Raw genomic sequence first — 13,352 nt, forward strand, 5'->3', positions numbered from 1 at the left:
TATTTATTTCATAACATGCAGAATTAATAAGATACCGGGTTTAAAGCTACCATGGCAACCGAATGCAGAAAGGCTTGTCCCAGGAAATAGATGAATTCATAAATAACCCCGAAGTGCTGATATCAACAGTCGCAGGACCCTCCTGCAATGCTAATTTGACGCCCGTGCCCCCTGCGGCCTGTGTCCAGAGCATCCTGGGCGTCTGGGGTGAGGGACGCTCGTGGCTTCCACCACAAGCATCATTCCAGGGCCAACAGACTGGCTGCCCTTACCTGGACCCTGGTATGTGATGGCCAAGTCCTCAAGGCTAGGCAAATCGGAGCCCCTGCCAAGCTCTGATCCCTGTGGGGACCAGCTCTGCAGATAAATGGCCATCAGGAGGTTATGGGGGTGGGCACAGCAAGCCACCCGATCGCCCTATAGTTCTGACAGCCAGGTGGGGGCCTCTGGTCCTGCCTCTGTAGGCATCAAGGCAATTCACGGGAGAAGGCATCTGTTCATTCATGCAATCAGGCATTCCTTTGACAAATGTCTCCCGGCCACCAAGCTTGTGGGCACACAGCAGGCGGGCTGGGCAGGGGAGAAGCCTCCAGACGCTCAAGCAACTGACCCTGCCTCACTGGCCGACTGCAGGAAATGCTGGGGCCACTTCGGGGCTGTCTGCTCCACACGGGGTGACAACCCTGCTGGACATTCCCTGAGCACTTGTCTGAGAGCTGGTCACATGCTGCCTGTGCCACTGTGGCTCTCCATGACCTTCATGTTCCACAACAGAACAGCTCCCCACGGCCACGATTGTGCCAAGGGGCGTGAGTAGCCAGCAGGGGTCACGACAGCTGCCCGTCTAGCTGCCCACAGGATGGAGCTAAGCCACGTTTCCAGGTGTGTGACCCTGGCCTCGAGTCAGTCCTCAGCCCATCCTGAGGGTGAGTGCCCCTATCCCAGGAGCCTGTCTCCTGTCTGAGCAGTGTGAACCCCTGTCCCTGCCTGGCCAGAATCCCAAGAAAGAATCCAATAGAATCAGCGGAAATCCCGGGGCAGGGGTGAAGGAGGCATGAGGCGAGCCGGGGATTCCTAGGGCAGGGAAACTATAGTATAGAGCACTGTGAGGGCGGGTGCTGTCATTATGCACCTGCTCAAAGCCACGCCATGCACACCTCCAAGAGGGGCCCCTAATGTACGCTGAGGACTCTGAGGAATGATGATTTTGCTATGAACCTGAAACTGCTTTAAACAATGAAGTCTAGGCTGGGCGCGGTGGCTCACACCTGTAATCCCAGCACTCTGGGAGGCCGAAGTAGGTGGATCACTTGAGGTCAGTAGTTCGAGACCAGCCTGGCCAACATGGTAAAAACCCATCTCTACTAAAAATACAAAAACTAGCCAGGTGTGGTGGCCCACGCCTGTAGTCCCAGCTACTTGGGAGGCTAAGGCAGGAGAATGGCTTGAACCTGGGAGGAAGAGGTTGCAGTGAGCCGAGATCGTGCCATTGAACTCCAGTCTGGGTGACAGAGTGAGACTCCACTTCATTAAAAAAAAAAAAAAAAAAAGAAGAAGTCTATATTTAGTTTTTCTCTTCTTTTTTCTTTTTTTTTTGAGACAAAGTCTCACTCTGTCGCTGTCGGAGTGCCATGGTGCAGTGGCCTGATCACAGCTTGCTGCAGCCTCCACCTCCTGGGCTTCAGTGAGCCTCCTGCCTCAGCTTCCCAAGAAGCTAGAACTACAAGTGTACACCAGCATGCCTAGCTAATTTTAAATAAAGAAATTTTTTTGTAGAGACAAGGGTCTCACCATGTTGCCCAGGCTGGTCTCAAACTCCTGCCCTCAAGTAATCCTCACGTCTTGGCTTCCCAAAGGGCTGGCATTATGGATGTGAACCACGCCCGGCCCATTATCACACAAATGCTTTTACGGGACCAACTCCTTTCTGAACTGTCCCTCCCTGTCCCCTAGACCTCACAGAACCATCTTTCCAGAAACCCCAGAGCATCGTCAGCCACTGCTGGCCAGCCAACCTGCTTCCTGTCTGAAGCTGTCTCTGTGTCCGGAAGAGCCAATCACCCAATGGGTGTCTGTTTTACGCCCAAGTTGCTGAATGGGGTGGCTGGGGACACAGGAGGGTGGTGGAGGAGCTGCCTGCCAGGGGGAAGGTTGGGGAGATGTCCAGGCTGTGTTCAAGCTTCAGTTCTAACGCCCCCTGGAAGAGGACGCGGTGAGCCAGTCCCAGGGCTGTGGGACTCCTGTCCACACCTACCCTTAGCAGCCCAGACCACCTAGAGGGAGACAATGGCGCCAGCAGGGCCAGCGGCCAGGGGGTCACTGTGCAGTGTAGGGCACCCTTGAAAGGCCAAGCCCTTTCTCTTGCGACCACTGACTGGCCCGACAAGCCGCACTAACCGCTGCCTCCCCGAGGGCTCGGTCTGTGCCCCGCACGCACGCAGCCTGTCAGCTCTGAGACAGATCACTTGCTCCCCACGGCCTCGCTGCCAGCCCGGAAGGAGACTGTGGAGCATCCCGGTGGAACCGGGACCCTGTGCTGTCTCCACGGGAGGCGTCCGGTGCCCGCCTGGCTCACCTGAGCCCCGGTGCACAGCAGGGCTTCGCACCAACCCCATGCCCCGTGTGCTCTTGCCTGAGAAGTGGGGTCTCCCTTTCTGTCTCTGTCTCTCTTCCCCCATCTCTGTCTCTGTTCCTCTCCCTCTCTCCCTGTCTCCTTCCCTCTCTCCCGTCCCTCCCTTTCTATCTCTCTCTCCCTCTCTCTCTCTCCCCTGTCTCTGTCTCTCTCTCCCGTCTCTCTCTCTCTGCCTGTCTCCCGCTCTCTCTCTGTCTCTCTCCCTCCTTCTCTCTGTCTCTCTCTCCCTCTCTCTGTCTCCCCCGTCTCTCTCTGTCTCTGTTTCTCCCCTCCCCTCCGCTGCTGATTGCTGGGTGACCCTCTGGAGGGGGCGCCGAGCGCACACACGCCCCTGGCTTGGGTCCCCCACCCCCCGCCTGTGCTTCTGCAAGGAAAGTCGGCGCCCAGGCGGCGGGGCCGCTCTTCCCCTATCAGGAGGAAGGAAAGGGGCACAGGAGGTCCCGGCGCGGGGCAGGGGGCGGCGCTGCAAGGCGGCCTCCCCTCCCCGAGCAAGCGGGGGTCCCGGAGCCGCGGGAAGGACAACGCCGCCCTCTGGCGCTGGCGAGCGCCGCGGCAGCTCCTCGTACCAGCTCGGAGCCAGCGTGGTGGCTGCGCGGCTGCGCGGCTGCGGGACTGGGCGGGCAGGAGTTGGGGGGCGGGCTCGGGGGCGGAGCACGGTAGGGGTAGGCCCGGGTTGGTGGAGTATGGGGTGCGGGGCGGGACAGGCTCGGGGTTGCGGGGCGGGGCGGCTGCAGGGGCCGGGCGGGCGCTGGGGGCGGGCGCTGGGGGCGGGCTTGGGGACGGGGCAAGCTTAGGGATAGGGGTGGGGACGGGGGCGGGGGCGAGGCACAGGGGATAGGGGCGGAGCAGGCTGGGGTTGGAGGGGGTACCGGGGTAGGGGCGGGGCAGGCTCCGGGGCGCGAGGGACCTTGCGCACTGGGCCTTTGGGGCGGCACTGGCACAGCGTCCCGCCTGGGGCTGCCCACGGCCCCCACATCCCTATGTCCTCCACCCCTGCACCCCAGGGACACCACGAACAGGCGGTGCGAGCTCCCGAGCTCCGCGCTCTGCAGCGCCCCTGTGCATGGGGCGGTCTCAGGAAGCCTGGGCTCCCGCAGCAGCGCCGGCCTCGGGCTGAGGTCCCCGAGCCAGGGCTCCACTTCCCGCTCAGCGGACCGCAGGAGGAAACTGAGGCACAGAGCGAGCCAGGTTCGCCGGGGTGCAGGAGCCGCACAGGGAGGATAGAGACTCAGTCGGACCTGGTGTGGGGGATCCAGCCGAGCCACGGACCCCAGCGAGGCCAGGCGCTGGGCGCGGGCCGAGGGCGCCCCCTGCTGGCCGCATGGCGGCCTTCCCCCCCCCCCCCCCCCCCCGGGCTCAGTCTACCCTGCAGCCTGTGTGGGCCACCCGCATTCACCTCCGAAACCCAACACTTCATACCCATGGTCTCGGTGCCACATCCAGGCACCACCCCATGCTCCCCTCCCCCCACACCCAAGTGTGGCGCTTCCCAAACCCCTGCCTAGAAGGCCACTAGCCCTGCCCGAGGTTTGCTCTCATGTAGGCCCCTGGCCGACACCCCAGGTTGCAGGGGGACCTCTCTCCTGGGACCGCCCTCCGCCCTCTACCCTCCTGATCCCTGTTTGGCCTCCTCGTAGACCCCCACCTGCCCCATTCCCTACTTGAGCACTCCTAGAGGTAGGTCCAGCCTGGCCTTGGTGTCCGGGACTGCTGCCAGGACAGAGGACAGAGCAATCAGACGCAAGGACCTGCCCCAGGACAACCGAGACAGCACGGCTGCCAAGAATCTTTTGTCAGAGATGCCTGGAGAGCGTTTCTCTCATTCCAACCAGGTCAGCCCTGCCTGAATAAGGTGTGTGATGCAGCGGGTGACAGGTGTGCAGACAGCCCCTCCTTCTCCAGGGCCGGTTCTGGGACAGGCACTGGGGTGAGTCTGGCCTGCAATCAGGAAGGCTTCCTGGAAGAGGAGGCCTTGAGCTGAATTTTGAAGGATATGAAAGGAAAAGTTTGCCAGGGGATGCGAGACTGCCAAGAAGGGGGGGGGCACATGGGCAAAGGTTCAGGGGCGTCGGGGGTGTGGCCCCTGGCCACGGGCAGCCTGGTGTCCTTGGGACCGGGTGGCCTCAGCCATGACTGGGCTGAGCTAGAGTCTCTAGATGCTCAGAAAGGAGCCCAGACTCCTGCCTGTGGGTCAGGCTTGCCTTTGAGAAGGTTTCCTCTGAGTGGGAGGCAACTGCAGAAGGACCTGTGGAAGCATCTGGAAGGATTGGGTCAGTGCTGTGGGGTGTGATGCGAGGAGGGGACAGATCATAGTTGGGAAGGTGTTGATGACACTGTAGGTACCTGAGCAGCCAAGCAGGGTCGCCAGAGCCTCCCTGTCCGTCCCCCGAGGGAGAGCCACGCAGCTGTGCAAGTGGGTGAGGATGTCTGTGCTCTGCTGCGGAAGGGACTCCAGGCCTCAGGTACCTGATCACAGAGGCGTGGCATGCTTCCAGCCTGAACGTAAGAGAGGCAGGATGAATAAGGACAAACCCTGTGATTCCGCTCAGGGCCCTCGGAGCCACAGAGACAAAGTCAAATGGAGGGTCCTGGGGCTGGGAAGGGACGGGAGTAAGTGTTTCATGGAGATAAGAGCTTCAGTTTGGGAAGGTGGTGAGTTCTGGAGATGGAGGATGGTGATGGCTGCAGGACCGTGAATGGCTCAGTGACACGGAATCGTGCACTTGGAAATGGTTAAGATGACAAACTTTGTTATGTGTCTTTTGCCACAATCAAAAAAAAAAAAAAGAAAGAAAGAAAAAGGGAATGTAAACATACATTCCTAATCACACAGCCAGGATGTGGTTTGATCTTCAATCATGGAAATGTCATATCAACTAAAAAGTTACATTTAAAAAATGGTAATGGCGCCAGGCACGGTGACTCATGCCTGTAATCCCAGCACTTTGGGAGGCCAAGGTGGGTGGATCACCTGAGGTCAGGAGTTTGAGACCAGCCTGGCCAATGTGGTGAAACCCCATCTCTACTAAAAATACAAAAATTAGCTGGGCGTGGTGGCACATGCCTGTAATCTCAGGTACTGGGGAGGCTGAGGCAGAAGAATCACTTGAACCCGAATGGCAGGGTTTGCAGTGAGCCGAGATCATGTCACTGTATTCCAGTCTGGGCAACAAGAGCAAAACTCTGTCTGACCAAAAAAGAAAAAAAAACAGGTAATGACAGCAAGATTGGCCAACAGGAGTGACAGTGAGGAGGAGAGTCTAGGACTCCCCTCGTTCCCAGCCCGGGGGTGAGTGGTCTCCAGAGCCCCAGATGCCTGAGCAGGATGGGAGGGTGTTTCTGGTGAGAGCACCACGGCCTTAGAAGCGCTGGGAATGGCCTGTCATTCTGCCAACAGCTCAGGGGTCCGTCAATGGTGGCCCTGCTTGGTCCACTGTGAGTGGCCCAACCTGGACACTGTCACCCGGGCGGTCCCGGGGGCCCCAAAGGCAGGCGTGGGGATGCGTCCCGGCCTCTGTTTGTCCCAGAGCTTGTCCTGCGTAGACCTGCTCTCCTGGCACAGCGTGTATTTATTTCCATTCTCTTCTAACAGAAGCTGCCCGGCCATGCTGGAATTGGGAGTTGGGATGAAAACGGCTCTCGCTGTCACCTTCCAGCCCTCCTCACTTTACCCACCTTCTACCTGGGCTCCCTGTCTGTCACTTTTGATATCCTTTTTTTCTCTTTTTCTTGTGGTAAAATACACATAATTCGCCATCTTACCTTTTTTTTTATTTTTTTTTTTGTGAGACGGAGTCTCACTCTGTCACCCTTGCTGGAGTGCAGTGGCGCGATCTCGGCTCACTGCAAGCTCCGCCTGCCAGGTTCCTGCCATTCTCCTGCCTCAGCCTCCTGAGTAGCTGGGACTACAGGCACCCGCCACCGCGCCCGGCTAGTTTTTTTTGGATTTTTAGTAGAGACGGGGTTTCACCGTGGTCTCGATCTCCTGACCTTGTGATCCGCCCGCCTCGGCCTCCCAAAGTGCTGGGATTACAGGCGTGAGCCACCGCGCCCGGCCCATCTTACCATGTTTAAGCTCACAGTTCAGTGGCTCTGAGTGCATTCGCCTGACGGTGCAGCCGTCACCTCCCTCCATCCACGGAAGTCTCCATCTTCCCCACTGAAGCTCTGTCCCCATGGAACAGTCACACCCCCACCCCAGCCCCTGGCACCCACCTTTCCCCTTCCAGTCTCTGGGCGTGAAGACTCACACGGGGGTTTGTCCTTTGGCTGCCTGCACCTGGCTGTGGCATGCCAGTGTCTCCCTTCCAGGGATGTCACCCTCCCAGCTTCCAGCCAGGTCACAGCTCAGCAGCTCCCCAGGGGCTTCGGGCCTTCCCTTCCCGAGACAAACGCTCCTGAGCCCCTCAGCCCCCCAACTCCTCCCTGCGAGGGGCGCTCTCAGCTGCCTACGTTGTAAGTGGCTGATGCCAGGCCTGGTTCCCTTGGCAGGAAACAGCCTCGCTGCCTCTCAGAAGACCCCAGGGAGGGCGGGTGAGGGTGGCGATGGTGGGGCTCAGGCGGAGAGCCCCCAGCCCGGCCGGCCAGTGGGCAGCACAGAGCTTGCCAGGGCACGTGTCAGCAGCCTTAGAAATTCAGCCCCATCGGCAGGTCCAACCAGAGGGCGGTATTTGAAATGTACGCGTGCACAGATTTATGTGCAGGGATGTTCATCACAGCATTATTTATAATAACAAAACATTGGCACCAACTCACACACCCAATCGGAGAAGAAAGGCGAGGTGAATGATGGCACATCTGAACTCTAGAATACACCACAGCCACTGAACATGAGATTTATGAGGGGTACTCGGACTTGAAAAAATGTTCGGTCCATAAGATCAAGCAGGGAAAAAGCAGAATGCAAGCCCATGTATGTCCCGTCACCCCTATTTTGAAATTCAATTAAAACAGGGCATTTAGCCAGATGGAGAGCAGGGGCCGTCAAACGTCCGAGGCTGGCCTGAAGCCCCATCTGTGCAGGGCCCCACAGAGATGCGTGCTGAGGGCTTCACGGAGGTCCACCAAGAGGTGGGGGGAAGGGGGCCTTGGAGGAATGAGGTGGGGTCCCAAGGTGGGTTCAGGCAGCAATCAGGGCCTCGGACTGCACCAAAGTGATTCAGCTCACGGTCAGCTCAGAAAAGGCATGCACCAGCCTCCTCCTCCTCCCTCCCTCTCTCTGTCTCTGTCTTTGTCTCTCTCCATCTCTGTCTCTCTGTTTCTCCCTCCCTGTGTCCCTCCTTCCCTCTGCCTGTCTCTCCTTCCCTCTCTCTGTCTGTCTCTCTTTGTCTCTCTCTCTCCATTGTCTCTTCCTCATCCACTAGAATGACACAATAAGCAGGTTTGGCTCTGGTTGAATTAGATTCACTAAATTTTACAAAAATAAACACCCACAAAACTTTGGTTCCATTTTTAAGCACAAACACCTGTGTGGGTCTCGAGGTGTCGGTGCAGTTTGCCTGGGTTTGGGGTTTCTGCCGGATGAGGCGGCCTCCTGCAGTGGCTGAGTAAGCCTGGGGCGGAGCAGCAGATGCCCAAGAGGCTCCAAGCCCACAGTGCAGGCGCCACCTCCAGCCCATGGTGTCCAAGACAGGGCCCCTTCCCCCAGAAAAGGACATAATCCTGATTTAATCAGGAATCTTCGGTAGGCACAAGCGGGCTCTGAAGGGGCGATGTGGATGGAAACAGCCATTCTGAGCACATTTGGGTTCTCATTGTTCGGGAAAAGATACAGAGGGACCCAGGCTGAGGTTGGTGGAGCCAAGCAAAACCGGAGTGAAGCTTTTTCCAGACGGTGTTCCCTGGTCTGGCTGCTGCAGGTGTGGGAAGGAGGCTGCCTCAGGCTGTTCCTAGACAGCAGTGAAGTCGAGCCCTGTGCCTGGCTGACGGAATCTACTTCCACGTCAGGGATTGACCGAAACAGCTCCCCAGCTGGAAAGAGAGCTGGTTCTCGGTCCCCACCTCGGAAGGCCTTCAGCTCCAGGCTTGGTGTCCCACCCTGGCCCCCGTCGGGCTCGTGTTCACAGGAATTCATCATTTCCCAGCCTCTAGATTACTCTGAGGCTGATTAAATTAGCGAATGCAATCACAATCTGAAGCAAGTTAATTGAGAGAATTTATTTGGGTCTGACAGTTTTATGCATGTTTGATTAAGTATTATAAGGTTTGTTTTTGACTTTGCATAATTTAACTTTAAATCCTGCATGGGGGGGCCCATCAACCATTAATGACCAAAATAAACCTCTTGTAAGATGCTTCTTTTTATGATTTATTTCTGAATGCAATATCTTCCAGATTTTTTTGATGCTATTGCCAAAGTGACAAATATGTTTAAAGTAACATTTTGAGTCATCCCATTCACCCTGTAAATCTTCCAGAATGTATACAATTCATTAAAAGTTTTGAAAGAAGTACAAGTTAGCATTTATATTGCAACAAGTGACATATAAATGCGTATGTTTGTCTTCCAACCGCGCCATAAAATATATCCCCCCATGAGCTCCTCAGAGCCGTACAAATCGTCCACGCGCTGGGGTAATGATAAACTTGGTCACAAATCTTCACTGCTGTCAACACAAAACTGTTCAATCAACAGGAATATGAGTTGTGTGTTTTGTGAAATTAGCACAGGAGAAAATACAGCCCAGGCCTGGGTCTAGGGACACTGTGGCCCTGGGAGGAGGGCCTGAACCCAGGGTGAGTGCTAACCTTGAATGCAGGCCTCCTAAGCCCACTTTGTAATCTGAATCTGGGTGTTATGAGGCCACTTGCATTAGGCGGCCAAGGGCCTGCTGCCCAGAGAAGACCAGGACCACCAAGAAGATGGACAAGCAGCATCATCCTCCCCATGCTAAGAGCCTGGGGTCTCTGTCCATGAGCCTAGCCAATGCCCTGCATTCCAGGAACATCACTGCTTTCCAACGGTGGTGTTTATTAAGCACTTATTCTGCCCCAGCCTCAGCTAAGGGCTTCCCAGCATTAAATCTTCATTAATAGCCAAAAAGGATAAGCCCAGCTCATAGACATGCATGTTCAGGGATCTGAAGTCATTCACCCAACCGTGGACTCTCCTCTTGCAGCCTGGGATGGTGGGACAGGGACACTTCTGAAATCAAGCACATCTGTGATCCATGCCTCCCTGATGGCCCCTGACACCACTCACAAGGCCCCCAGATGCAGATCTGTACCTGATGTCTTCTTCACCCCTGCATGGCACCAACAGGCTACTGGACACATGGTGCCAGGGCTGCCCCTGGGTGAGTTACATGCCTGTGGATGCCAGTCGGCCATGCAAGGCTGAGGCCTGTGGCCCTCCCAAGTCCTCGGGCCTCCATTTTTGAAAAGCCAGCACAAGCCAGGCACTTTAATCAGCCAGCCAGCCAACCAACCAACCAACCAACCAACCAATCAACCATCCATCTAACCAAACAACCAAACATACAACAAACCAACCAGCCAACCAACCAACCAACCAAACAACCAACCAACCATCCAACCAACCAACCAACCAACCAACCATCCAGCCAACCAACTAACCAACCAACCAACCAACCAACCAACCATCCAACCAACCAACAAACCATCCATCTAACCAAACAACCAACCATACAACAAACCAACCAGCCAACCAACCAACAAACCATCCATCTAACCAAACAACCAACCATACAACAAACCAACCATCCAACCAACCAACCAACCAACCAACCATCCAACCAACCAACCAACCAACCAACCAACCAACCAACCAACCATCCAACAAACCAACAAACCAACCAGCCAACCATCTAACCAACCAACCATCCAACCAACCAACCAACCATCCAACAAACCAACAAACCAACCAGCCAACCATCTAACCAACCAACCATCCAACCAACCAACCAACCATCCAACAAACCAACAAACCAACCAGCCAACCATCTAACCAACCAACCATCCAATCATCCAACCAACTATCCAACCAACCAACCAACCAACCAACCAGTCATATCCAACCAACCAACCAAGCAGTCATCTGACTAACCAATCATTCAACCAACTATCCAACCAACCAACCATCCAACCAACCAAGCAAGTACACACTGGGCCCTACCGCCTGCCAGGTACCAGGAACTCAGGGAAACAGAGGAGTGCGCCTCCTTTCAGAGCTTGAGCTCCAGAGAGGCTAGACAACAAAGTACAAGCATGGAAGTAACAAAGACCCTGAGATGGCAAAGGCAGCAGGGCCTCTGCACCCAGCACTCAGCACTGAGACTGAGTGATGTAGCCAGGCTTGGAAAGATCTGGAAAGTGCCAGCAGGCTGAGGGGACCGCAGGGAGGGGAGGAGCTGGGCTCTGAGGCTGTCAACCCTCTCCCTAACCTGAGTGTCTGCCTCTGTCAGGGAAGAGGATTCTCCCGCAGGGGCTCCGAGGGGCCCACTGCCCCCCATCCTTCCAAAGAGGACACCATGGGGAGCTTGTGTCCAGGCCAACAGGGTACAGAAAGCACTGGTCCAAGTGCTGCCCCCCAGCCTCCACCTGATGGCCCAAGTGACCTCGAGCAAGTCGCTGCACCCCCTGGCCCCTGTAAACAGGGACAACCACAGCACACTTTCCCGGATCGCTGTGACCAAGGCCCCTGCCATGCTCAGCGGAGTGCCTGGTACACAGTTCCCCATCACTCCTCATCAGAGAACACCCAGAATGGGACACCGTCAAATAAGCAACCCTTGGATTGCCTTGCCCGGCAGCCATAACAAAGGAACACAGATTCCGTGGCCTTAACAGCATGCATTTATTTACCCTCTCACAGTCCTGGAGACTGGAAGACCAAGATCAAGGTGTGCACAGGGTTGGGTCCTCCCAAGGCCTCTCTTCTGGACTTGCAGGTGCCGTCTTCTCCCTGTGTCCTCACGGTGTCATCCCTCTGTGCATGTCTGTGTCCTAATCTCCCCTTTGTTTACAGATACCAGTCAGATTTGGGCCCACCCTAATAACTTTATTTTACTTTCATGGCCCTTCCTCCCTCCCTCTCTCCCTTCCTTCCTCTCTCCCCCCTCACCCCCACACCATCACCTCCCTCTTTTTCTTTCTTTCTTTGTTTTTCTTTTGTAGAGACAAGTTCTGGCTGTGTTGCCAGGCTGATTCAGAACTTCAGGACTCAAGTGATCCTCTGGCCCCAGCCTCCCAGTGTGTTGGGATTACAGGCACGAGCTGCTCCTGGCCTACCTTAGTAACCTCTTTAATGACAGTGTCTCCAAATGTAGTCACATTCTGAGGTGCTGGGGGATTAGGATTTTAACATATGATTTTGGAGGACCACAATTCAAACCCTAACAACACTTCATATCTCGCCCAGGTCTGTAGGTCAGGACCAAGCCATGGCCAAGCTAAGGGTCTGGCTCAGAGTCGCTTATGAGGTTGCAGAAAGGATGTCCCCAGGCCTGCAGCCCTGTAGAGGCCCAGCAGGAGCTGGGGAGTCTGTTTCTGAGGGGCTCGCCCACACGGCCGGTGAGGTGGCACTGGCCACTGGCGGGGGCCTGAGTTCCTCCCATGAGGGCCTCCCCCAGAGCTGCTTGAGCATCCTTACAACATGGCAGCTGTCGTGCCCTCACTCAGCTTCTCTCATGGGTGATCCGAGTCAGCAAGATGGAAGCCTTGAGGGATTGTGTGACCTGGCCTCAAAGTCACACCACCCTCCTGCCTTGCCCTCTGGCTCACACAGGGCAAGGAGCCATCATGGGCCACCTTGGGGGCTGGCTCCCCATAAGCGCGGGACAGGCCCTCCTCTGCAGGCTCCACGCAGGCCAGCAAAGCTGTTTCCCACAACATCCCTCTGATGCTTGTGTGTCCTTATCTCCACTTTATAGATAAAGGGACTGAGGCCCAGAGAGCTGAGATTTTGCCCACGGTGAGGAAGCGGTGGAGCCACGGTGGAAGTGGCAGGCTGGGTCTGGAATATTTGCTGTGGGTCACTCTGCACAGCCCTCCATTAATACGGTCTGCTCTTTCTGTGGCGAATAAAACATCTGCCTGACATGGGAACATCTGCCAGGGGAGGCAAGGCCATTTCCTTGCCTGAAGGTGGCTATGAGGATTTGAAGTGACACGTTCTTCCACTCAAGCCAGCTGGGCACATCACAGACCACCCCAGACTCAGAGGCACAAAACAGCAACCATTTGGTTACACTCAAGGAGTCTCCAGGGAAGGGCTAGGCAGGACTCTTCTGCTCCACGCTGTTTGGGGCTCAGTTGGGAAGGCACAGGGTGGTGGGTGTTCCCGTCTCCTGGAGGCTTGTCCACGCTGGGGCCAGCTTCTCCCAGCAGGCGCTAAGAGCTAAGAGGAGGTGGCATGCAGGAGGCAGAGGGGAAGCCACGGGGCTGCTTCTGCCTCAGCCCAGAAACTGTGCAGAGTCCCTTAGGCCTCTGTCTAGTTGCAGGACAGTCACAGAGGCCAGCCCAGTTTCGCAGAAAAGAATTGGCTTGGTCTCCTGCTGGGTAAGTGGGGAGGTGGCTGCAGAAGGGCCTGGGTAGAGATGCCCGTGCAGCCGGAGGATGCTGGGCTTGTGTGTACTGCGTCTCCTTCCCCAGCCTCCTGGGTGGCTCAGCTCAGTGGGGCCACAGGCCCCCACCCCATCCCAGAGACATGGAGAGGGGGGTTGTCACTGAACTTGAACTCACACTGGCCCTGTCCAACAAC

The sequence above is a fragment of the Theropithecus gelada genome, chromosome 15, assembly GCF_003255815.1.
Source record: "Theropithecus gelada isolate Dixy chromosome 15, Tgel_1.0, whole genome shotgun sequence".
NCBI lineage: Eukaryota > Metazoa > Chordata > Mammalia > Primates > Cercopithecidae > Theropithecus > Theropithecus gelada.